Raw genomic sequence first — 8717 nt, forward strand, 5'->3', positions numbered from 1 at the left:
TTCATCAGGTTCTCGCGGCACAAAAGTTATACTCCATATTGCTCGCAACACGCACCGCTTCCTCGAAAGAGGTAGAATGGATGCAAAAGATAATAATAGTCATCTTGACACGCAGCTTTTAGTCGCACGTCACGATGAGACCTCAATACCAAATACTATGTAACACACACAAAATATTTTCAGGAAGACATACTGTTGGCGAGCGTGTTTTTATGTCCACCATATACAAGTGGGTAAACGCATATGTGCATGGACTTCATTCTCGGCCTTCCAAAATAGTCCCTCCGGTTATACCAGCATTGTGGTCATTGTGGACAATCATAGCATGATGGCTTTTCTTGATACTGGCAGCGATAACTTGACTGGTTAGGATACAGTCAAAGGATTGTTGAGCAAAGTTTTTTGCTAACATGGCTTGCCGTTAACCATTGCATCGGGTACAGATCCTCGCGTTTTCAGCAATTTTGGTGAACGATGTTTAAAATTCTCGACTCGGATTGCATACGTCAGCCATTGACGATCCGCAAAGAGGATGGTCAGATGAAACACATAGACTGTGTGGTTGGTGATATCTTCGAAAGCGTTTGCGTGGAAAAACCGCGGCATCAAAGCAATTTGCTCCACTCATTGGGATTGCACTGAATAACGCAGTATACATTTTATAGTCTTCACCCCATTATATATAAATGGCTTGATAAACCAGGACTGCTTCAAATTGACTCCAGGCTTAGTGGAGAATGATCTCTCTATCAGATTTGACTGGCTGATATCAGCCCGGCTACACTCTGTAGCATAATCACAGATGTTTTCTCGATGAGAACGAAGGCGCAAAATGCGTGACGCTGTAGCATACAGTCAAGACAAGCAAAAAGCAACACAGAAGCAGGCGGAACGCACACGAATATGTTGCAAGGCAAATGTCTTATTAATTGCAATAAACCTATAGACACATGTATTGCCTGCGATCTTCAAGACCGCGTTGCGTTCACATGACATTAAACCACTCACAATCGTAGCATATAAAGTTTTGGGGTATACTCTAAGCATACCAAAGAGAATACGAACAAATCTTGTGTTTTGCGTGGGCTCACTCAGGCCATACCACGAAACTACTATTTAGGGCCAGTCGGATGTGAATAGCTATGTTGCAGACAAAGTAGCATGTCAGCAGAGCTACGCCATAAAGCGGCGACGCGAGTTGGAATCGCCAGGGGTGCTTTAATCTAGGTTGTGCGTCAGTTAGACTCAGAAAGCGAACATAGATGTGGATCATTTTAGCCTTATACTGAAAGAAAATGACTTATCCACTTTCGCGGCTGGATCTGATGAGCAAGGGATATCTCGCTTGCACAGGAACGGTTGGTGGACTGGCAAGCGCACTATGGCCACTGCCAGAATCTAGCGGAAATGTGAGGTGATGGTTCGTCACCTCTTCGTCCAGGTCGTCCTTTGTACTCTGCACTCATCGGTTTGTAGGAGCTCCACACCAATGTGGCGTGATTTCAATGGCTTAAAGCTGTAATCACGACTTGATGGTTTGGGCAAGAGTCAGCGTGGCTCTAACGCGTGCAGCAAAGCATGCTGGGATCATTGAGCTAGGTCAGCTTGTTACCAATGACGAACTGGACATCATCGCGAGCCTCGCAGTAGAGCATTAAAGCACTTCCTTCGATCGTAAAGGGCGAGAGACCGACGTTCGTGCATCGGAGAGAAAGCGCGTTCCTTCTCGTTTAACATCTAGGCCATGTATTGCTGGATGGGTTCGGAGGTGTTTGGTTAGGCCCTGGAAAGTCGCTACACCCGTGATCAATAAAGAGAACTTGAGCATCCTCCTCGATATTTTTTTTGAGCGCGGTCAGTCGCGCAGACCGCATTTTTTGTCGGAGCTTATCGGAACTTTTGATTGGTACACGAAAATATTTATTATGACTTTCGAGTGCAGTCACGTTAAACTTCAGAGAGTGGAGTGAATCTATAGGCGTAGTGGCCGCTTGTTGGGCGGTCGCATTTACACAACAAGAAAGTGTGAAAATCAATGTGTTGAATTAGGGGTTCAACGAAAAATTGACCTTACACAAGATTCACATTGCGCTTTTTCTTGATCGTAAATATTGCTAAGACCGACGCATCGGTAGCGCACGACAACAATTTTATAGCTTGCTTTAGGCAAGTGCTTTGGGGATAATACTAATCACTTTTTACAACCATCTGTTAAAAAATTCAGCGGTAAACAAGCGAACTAATTTCCAAAACTGTGAATAAAGCGCTTTTAAACTTTGTCAGGAAGCACGGATCTTGATTCAGCACCTTTGCTACCCACAAGTCATGAAATCATAATTTTGTCGAAAAATAACTTAACCGTGACGGGCTCGCTGAAAGAAGCGAGATGGGGCCTTTATCTTTTCGGTTTTATATACTTCAATATGCTCCTCGGTTCACATAAAGCATTTTGCCCAGATGATTCACGCCAACACGTCATTTGAATTACAAGAAAAAGTTCATACTGATGGGCATCCAACACACTCTCGGAATCGAAAGGCTAGCTACAGGTATCAAAGGAAGCGGTAAGAATTCAGCTCTGCGCTACGTGGCACATGCGCTTGTTAAGGCATTCAGATACGCTAGTCAAAACCCTAGTTCAATCCATATATCGTTTCTATTTGAGGTGGCCGTACCTTGTGCCTTGTTCTTTACTCCGTACCTGAGGTCCTCATCGTGAGGTAAAGCCACACATTAATAGTAAAGTTGGTCTGCGCTAAAATACAGCGATCTTTGGGATAACGAGTGTAAACGTGCAGCCGAACGCTTTGAGAAAGCGGCATCTGGAATCTTAAGTCTTTTGCACCCACAAAGCTTCCAGCTCGCAACATATATTTCAACTAACTTGTACACGAAACGTGACAAATCATCATTTCGTCACGAATGTGACCTTCAATAGTTTCAATTTGATGGAACACGATAGCGCATCCGCCACCACAATTTGCTAAAGAAACTTAAATCGTATCTCGAATGTATTTTCGGGAAAGAAGGCATCATGCCGTTCACTGCGAGAAATATGTGCTGTGCACAACGACGCATGATCACAAACGCCTTAGAGCAGACATGTGGACTCAACTTAAATAGAACAGACTAGAATGCAAGTAGCTTTTCGTGTGAAAAATGCTTTTCTTAACGCTCTAAGTTGGCGAGACTTAACCAAGGTGACGCATTTATACCCATTGACACTTGCATGGAGTAATGAGCAGTACATGACAAAAGCCGAAACGTCAAAGACAACATGCAACGGAAACTGACCGTTCGTATATACGCACTTATTGCGGAAGACCTAGATCGCTGAACTGCGTTGCTCAATTCCAGCGAACCGTCAATTTACGTGGACGAGGAGGAAAAGGTGAAGTGCCTTTTATTACGGCCAAAAAGCCTTGAAACCTATTCAAAACGGAAAGTTCATTCAATTGTGATGTAACAGAAGTGAGAAATATACAACTATGCAAGACATATAGTTAATGTTTGCCACACATAGAAGTATGTGATTCGCACAGCATGTGTAATGGGACTGACCCATTACACCACCACCTAATCAATAGTGATTTTACCCACATTTATGTTAAACCTTCTTTAAGCGTATTCCGACTCTAAAAATCGGTCCTTTGTGATCCCACACGAAGTGAAACATATCGAAGATGACTTGCGCGACGACGAGCGCGGAGCAAAATCGCACCTCAATCAGAGGATGCGAAGGCGCCTACGCCCTCATCAAACGTGGATAATGTTTCAATCACACGTCAAACGGGGCTTTCGCGGGTTGAGCCTACATCAGACATCAACGTTGCTGGGGCATTGGACTGTCCCTGTGGCATCATAAGCCACTCCCAAAATATACCAGGCGGTGTACTATCAGCCGTCAAAAAGACGTCCTGCACGTACGGTGGGTGATGACATTCTTACGCTGAATCGGCGTTTGCACAGGAATCGTTGGCGAACTCTCTCTGTTTGGCTTACGCACACTAAACGTCGGTGAGCTGCGAGGGGACTTGCTCTCCCTCACCAAACCAGCAGCTTGTTTTGAAGCAATAAACCCATCGATGTACTCATTTTATTCACGCGGCAGTGGCCACTGTCAATGCACTGCACGATCAATTTCGTGGTGAGCCTCCGTTCGGGTGTGAGACGTAAGCCAGAGGGCAATTCCGCGCTAACGACATCATCCATGTGTTTCATAACAAGTAAATAATAAAGTCAGTTGGAGTCTTCAAAATAGCCGATCCATTGCGTGACTCCACAGGCTGTCGATATTCCTCGAACGCCAAATCATCCATAATTGATGATGAGCGTAGTCGCGCTGAGTCGACATTCGACCGTAGCAACCCGACCACCGCAAAACCTTACACTTCAAGTCGTGTAGGAAGTCATCGTTATGACTTCCTCAAGCTGCACTAGCTCTTCCATCGTCGGCATCGGTGCAACAGGTCATCTGTTATGGCAACTTCACAAGCAGTCGTTGCATTCACAAAACGTGGACCAGCATATTTGCGTGCTAAAGTTCCATCAGGGGGAGTAGTACGCCGGACTTAATCACTCGCGGATTCAACCGCATCCAGGGAGCGATTGTCAGCCCCACGATCAACAAGTTTCTTTGATTCGTCACATATGTGTGCTCAATCACACAACAGGCGGGAGCATCACCTTTGTGGTCAGCTTTACCCGCTGACTCCTATCTGACTCGACCACTGTGGTAGTGGAAGTATTGGCATATCCAGAAACAGTCGATTTCCTCGCTTTTTCAGTTTGCACATGTCGACAACATTTTTTCGTCTTGTGGGAGGCAACAACCGGCATCTCCCCCTCATAAATTTTTTTCTTGGGCAAATTGCAATACACTCTAACGATTCAATCATTTTCATGTGTCCAGCTCCAGGTACCGTTTGATCTGTCGACACACTTCCCGAGTGACCGCCGGTGGTCTTTCCATGCGATCTCATATATCTCATAACCTAAGAATTGTCAATTGCATGAAATATACTAATGAAGAAAGATCATTACCAGCAGTGTAAGACTGCTGAGCGCTTAAATGCTTCTTCCGGTGTATGGTAAACATGGGCTCATTGCTCCCAGCCAGGAGAGCTACCCCCAATCGTTTTTGATCGCTAATCAATCCATGGCGCATGCTTCTTAAGCTACGGTATGCCTGAAAACAGGTCATACCGTTTGTCCAATTGGAAAACCACCTTCAAACTCCAATTGAAGATCAGCCATAATTTCCTTCGCGGCGACCACCGCACCAGTGGCCAACTTTACAGAGATAAAGTTATTGCTTATATCTCGAGCATCTGAAAAGCACTCAATCATTTTAGCAACATATTGCTTCCATGCGTATTCATGCGATGCGCGAGAGTCAACCAAGACTTTAAACGGACTACTGTACCCCTTCACACTCGCTGGAACCAACAAGATGCCACTTTGACTCGTTTCAATTACGAAGAACAGCGACCCATCAAGAACTTAATCCTCGTGAGTGATGCTACCACCACACTCACAAAAGTTTATAATTTTCCCAGTAGATTGCCCTACATCTACTGAGTACCGACATTTTCCGAACACCCCGTGATATTGGTACCACGAGACTCGAAACTATTTTGGCGAGAACCATATTAAAAAGTTTGTCTACCAAGTAGACAATTACGGCGGATGCGACAAAACTGTTGACATCCATAACATATCCGCCTACAGATAGTCACCGCGCTGAGATCCGATGGGTATGGATTTCAGTAGTAGTAGCCTTTGCCGGATTAATCGGTTGACCGCGATCTTGACGGTGGCAATAGTACTTACGCAACGCAATTCAATTGTATTTTTCAGAGCCGCCGGACTCTGGCTGAAGGCTTCAGTCTTAGGACACAATAATTCATCTATTGATACAGTGACCATCACTGCCGTTTGACCTCAGTGCACACTTGATTATAGAAATCAGACTCATAAGAACCCACAGTTTCATAAGTAAAACCTATTGAAGCCCTTGGAGTTTCTTGCATATAGCTCTAGGAACCACAAATGCATTTTTATTCAGGAAATAGTTTCTTTCAAAGCCTTTAGTCGTTCTTCTTCCACGCCAAGTTGTGACTGTTCTTCTCCCTCCATGTCGGTGATCACTTCCTCAGCGCACAAGCGTAAGTGTGTATTGACGGATTGTTGTAAATCAACACCCTCCTAAATTTTTAACAAAAAACGAATAGTGTTCGAGTGTCTGTGCTAAAATAAGCTACTAAACCAATATCGACAAGTTTCTCTTTGGCGCCTATAAAATAATCTTTCTGGATTGCTGAATTGACGAAGGACCTGCTGGTAGATCCTGCAACGAAAAAGATCATGGGAGAATGACAAGTGCATCCGACAAATTGGACATTGTTCGGATCAACTTCTCACCCACGCTTTCTGCAAATTATGTCAACCTAGCTCAAAATCTCGACAACCTCATTAAAAAGATGATAAATGGTGCTGAAGTGCGACGTTTTGATAAAAAGCCTCATTCGGGCTCCAACTGTGACTTTTCCGAATCTAGATCGACCCTTCCATGTTGTGCAATATATTCAGGTCCTATTACACATGTTGTGTGATCCACATACTGCTTTATGTGTTTAACATTAACTATATATGTTGCATAGTTGTATATTCCTCAATTCGGTTACATCAGAGTTGAAGGCACTTATCAGTTCCGGGAAGGTTTAGGGCCTATTGACCAAAAAAACCGTCACTTCATCTTTTCCTCTTCGTTCACGTAAATCATCGGCTCGCTGGAAGTGAGCAACACGCGGTGAAGCGTTTGACCAGTCTCAGTCTTTTTCTGTAAGTGAGTGTATACAGACGACCGATTCCCGTAATACATGGTTGCACTAGAAGTCATTCCAGCGCCGACTACTTCAATGAATTTATCAATGGATAATGTGGACACCACAGGCATTGGTCGCATTCGGATCAACAGGGGGGTAATCTTTCTTGACACAATCGCAATTGGAGTCTGTGGTGAGGCTGCGAGCTTTAAATGAAATTATCGCGGTCTTCGACATGCTTTAACTGGATCAAGAAGCGATAACTCAGCACTTTGCAAATGTGCTGCGTATGAGCAAGAATTATTAAGATTTCTATCGTAAAATTTACCGACGCCGGTTCCGTCACTCCTCCACATGTGTTGGTGACACACGAAACGTCAAGGTAAAAAGCTTTCACGAAAATGAAGATGGAAATGTTGCGTTTTGGCAATGAAAAAGGGCGTTGCTATCGGGATAGTTCACAATCGCGATGACCGCAGTCTGGTAGCCTCCATCATGTCGCGGTGAATGTCCGTGCGAAATATTGGGCGATGACATGGAAAGCCAACCTCTCTAGCTACTTTGCCACATGGCAAAAGCTGAAAAGGGTCATGAAATCAATGTTCCTTCCGCCGAAAGTGGAATTTCGAGTCGAAGATTTGTCATACCGTCAAGGCAACAACACATTTCACGACTATGTACAAAAGCTCTGTGTGTTTCGTGCCACTATGGCACGCAATTTATTCAGTGAGGAAGTCAAGGTGGTACTCGCTGCGAACAGTCATGCGTCTTGACATGATACTTCCATCTTCTCCGCACGATACACGATTCTATTACCGTATATAGCGCCTGTAAATTAATGCTCCCCTTCGCATGAGCTACAAATCGTGCCCGTTTCCGAGATGGAGAGTGGTCAAATCCGTAGTTATAGAGATTTCGATGATTAATTTCCAATTAAAACAGCCAGACGGGATGCATCAGGCCCAACATGCTCGTCTGCAAGAATCAACGCACAGCGACTCTCAAATTGGGTCACTGACGATCATGAATTCAGCTTAATCGATTTGTATGAATGGAACTGGTTCTGCAACGCAGCCCGAAAGCGTTGGCGTAAATTTGTCTGAGTGATGTTTTTTTTTGGTTAATTTGCTATGCTATGATAATGACGATTCTCTGACATTATGTCAAAGCTCTCAAGAATCACTGCTATATGCTAGAATAGCTGTGGCTACGTCACTTCGTGACCCCGATATCGATTCAAGCTTTGATACTGTGGTCTAGTGATAGTGCGTGAGAATTATTAGCTCAATTCAAATTTCAAATTGAAAGAATTCGTCACATGAAACTTTTTTAGGTTTGCACGAACTGGTAATAGACATTGGCTAGACCGTCGCTAAATGATAAGCAAATCTAAAGCGCGAGTCATGTCGAGACGAAATCTCACCCTTAGTTTCCGCCCATTGTACAAGATTTTTGCGGAGTAGTTACAGATGAATCTCCTGCTGAAAGGATATCAACGGCGTAATCCTGCAACGGTACGACGAGACGTAATAAATTGTTCCACAGTTGATTTTGCAAAGCTGACCTAAAGCTATATTTTCTGTTCTCAAGGCCTTCTTCTCTTAATTCCATCGGCGTGCTACGCGATATTTGGTTTCAGTACCAAATTCATCTTGTTGAGTACACTCTCTTCTGGGAACAGCTGATATAGAGGGTTTAGTTGCGTTAGGATAAAAACGCGTAAGGATTTGATGACAGTGCACCCACTTTGCACACTTAATTCTTTTGATCGTTGTCAACAGATAAGCCATCCATTATGGATGACAGACTCAATTTCTATTTCAGTATCATCAGTGTAGTGTTTGGCAGATTCAGAAGTGAGCTTTATTGTTTTGGTTAACTGAAATGAAT

Source organism: Plasmopara halstedii, assembly GCF_900000015.1.
Source record: "Plasmopara halstedii genome assembly, contig: Scaffold_2680, whole genome shotgun sequence".
Classification (NCBI taxonomy): Eukaryota; Oomycota; class Peronosporomycetes; order Peronosporales; family Peronosporaceae; genus Plasmopara; species Plasmopara halstedii.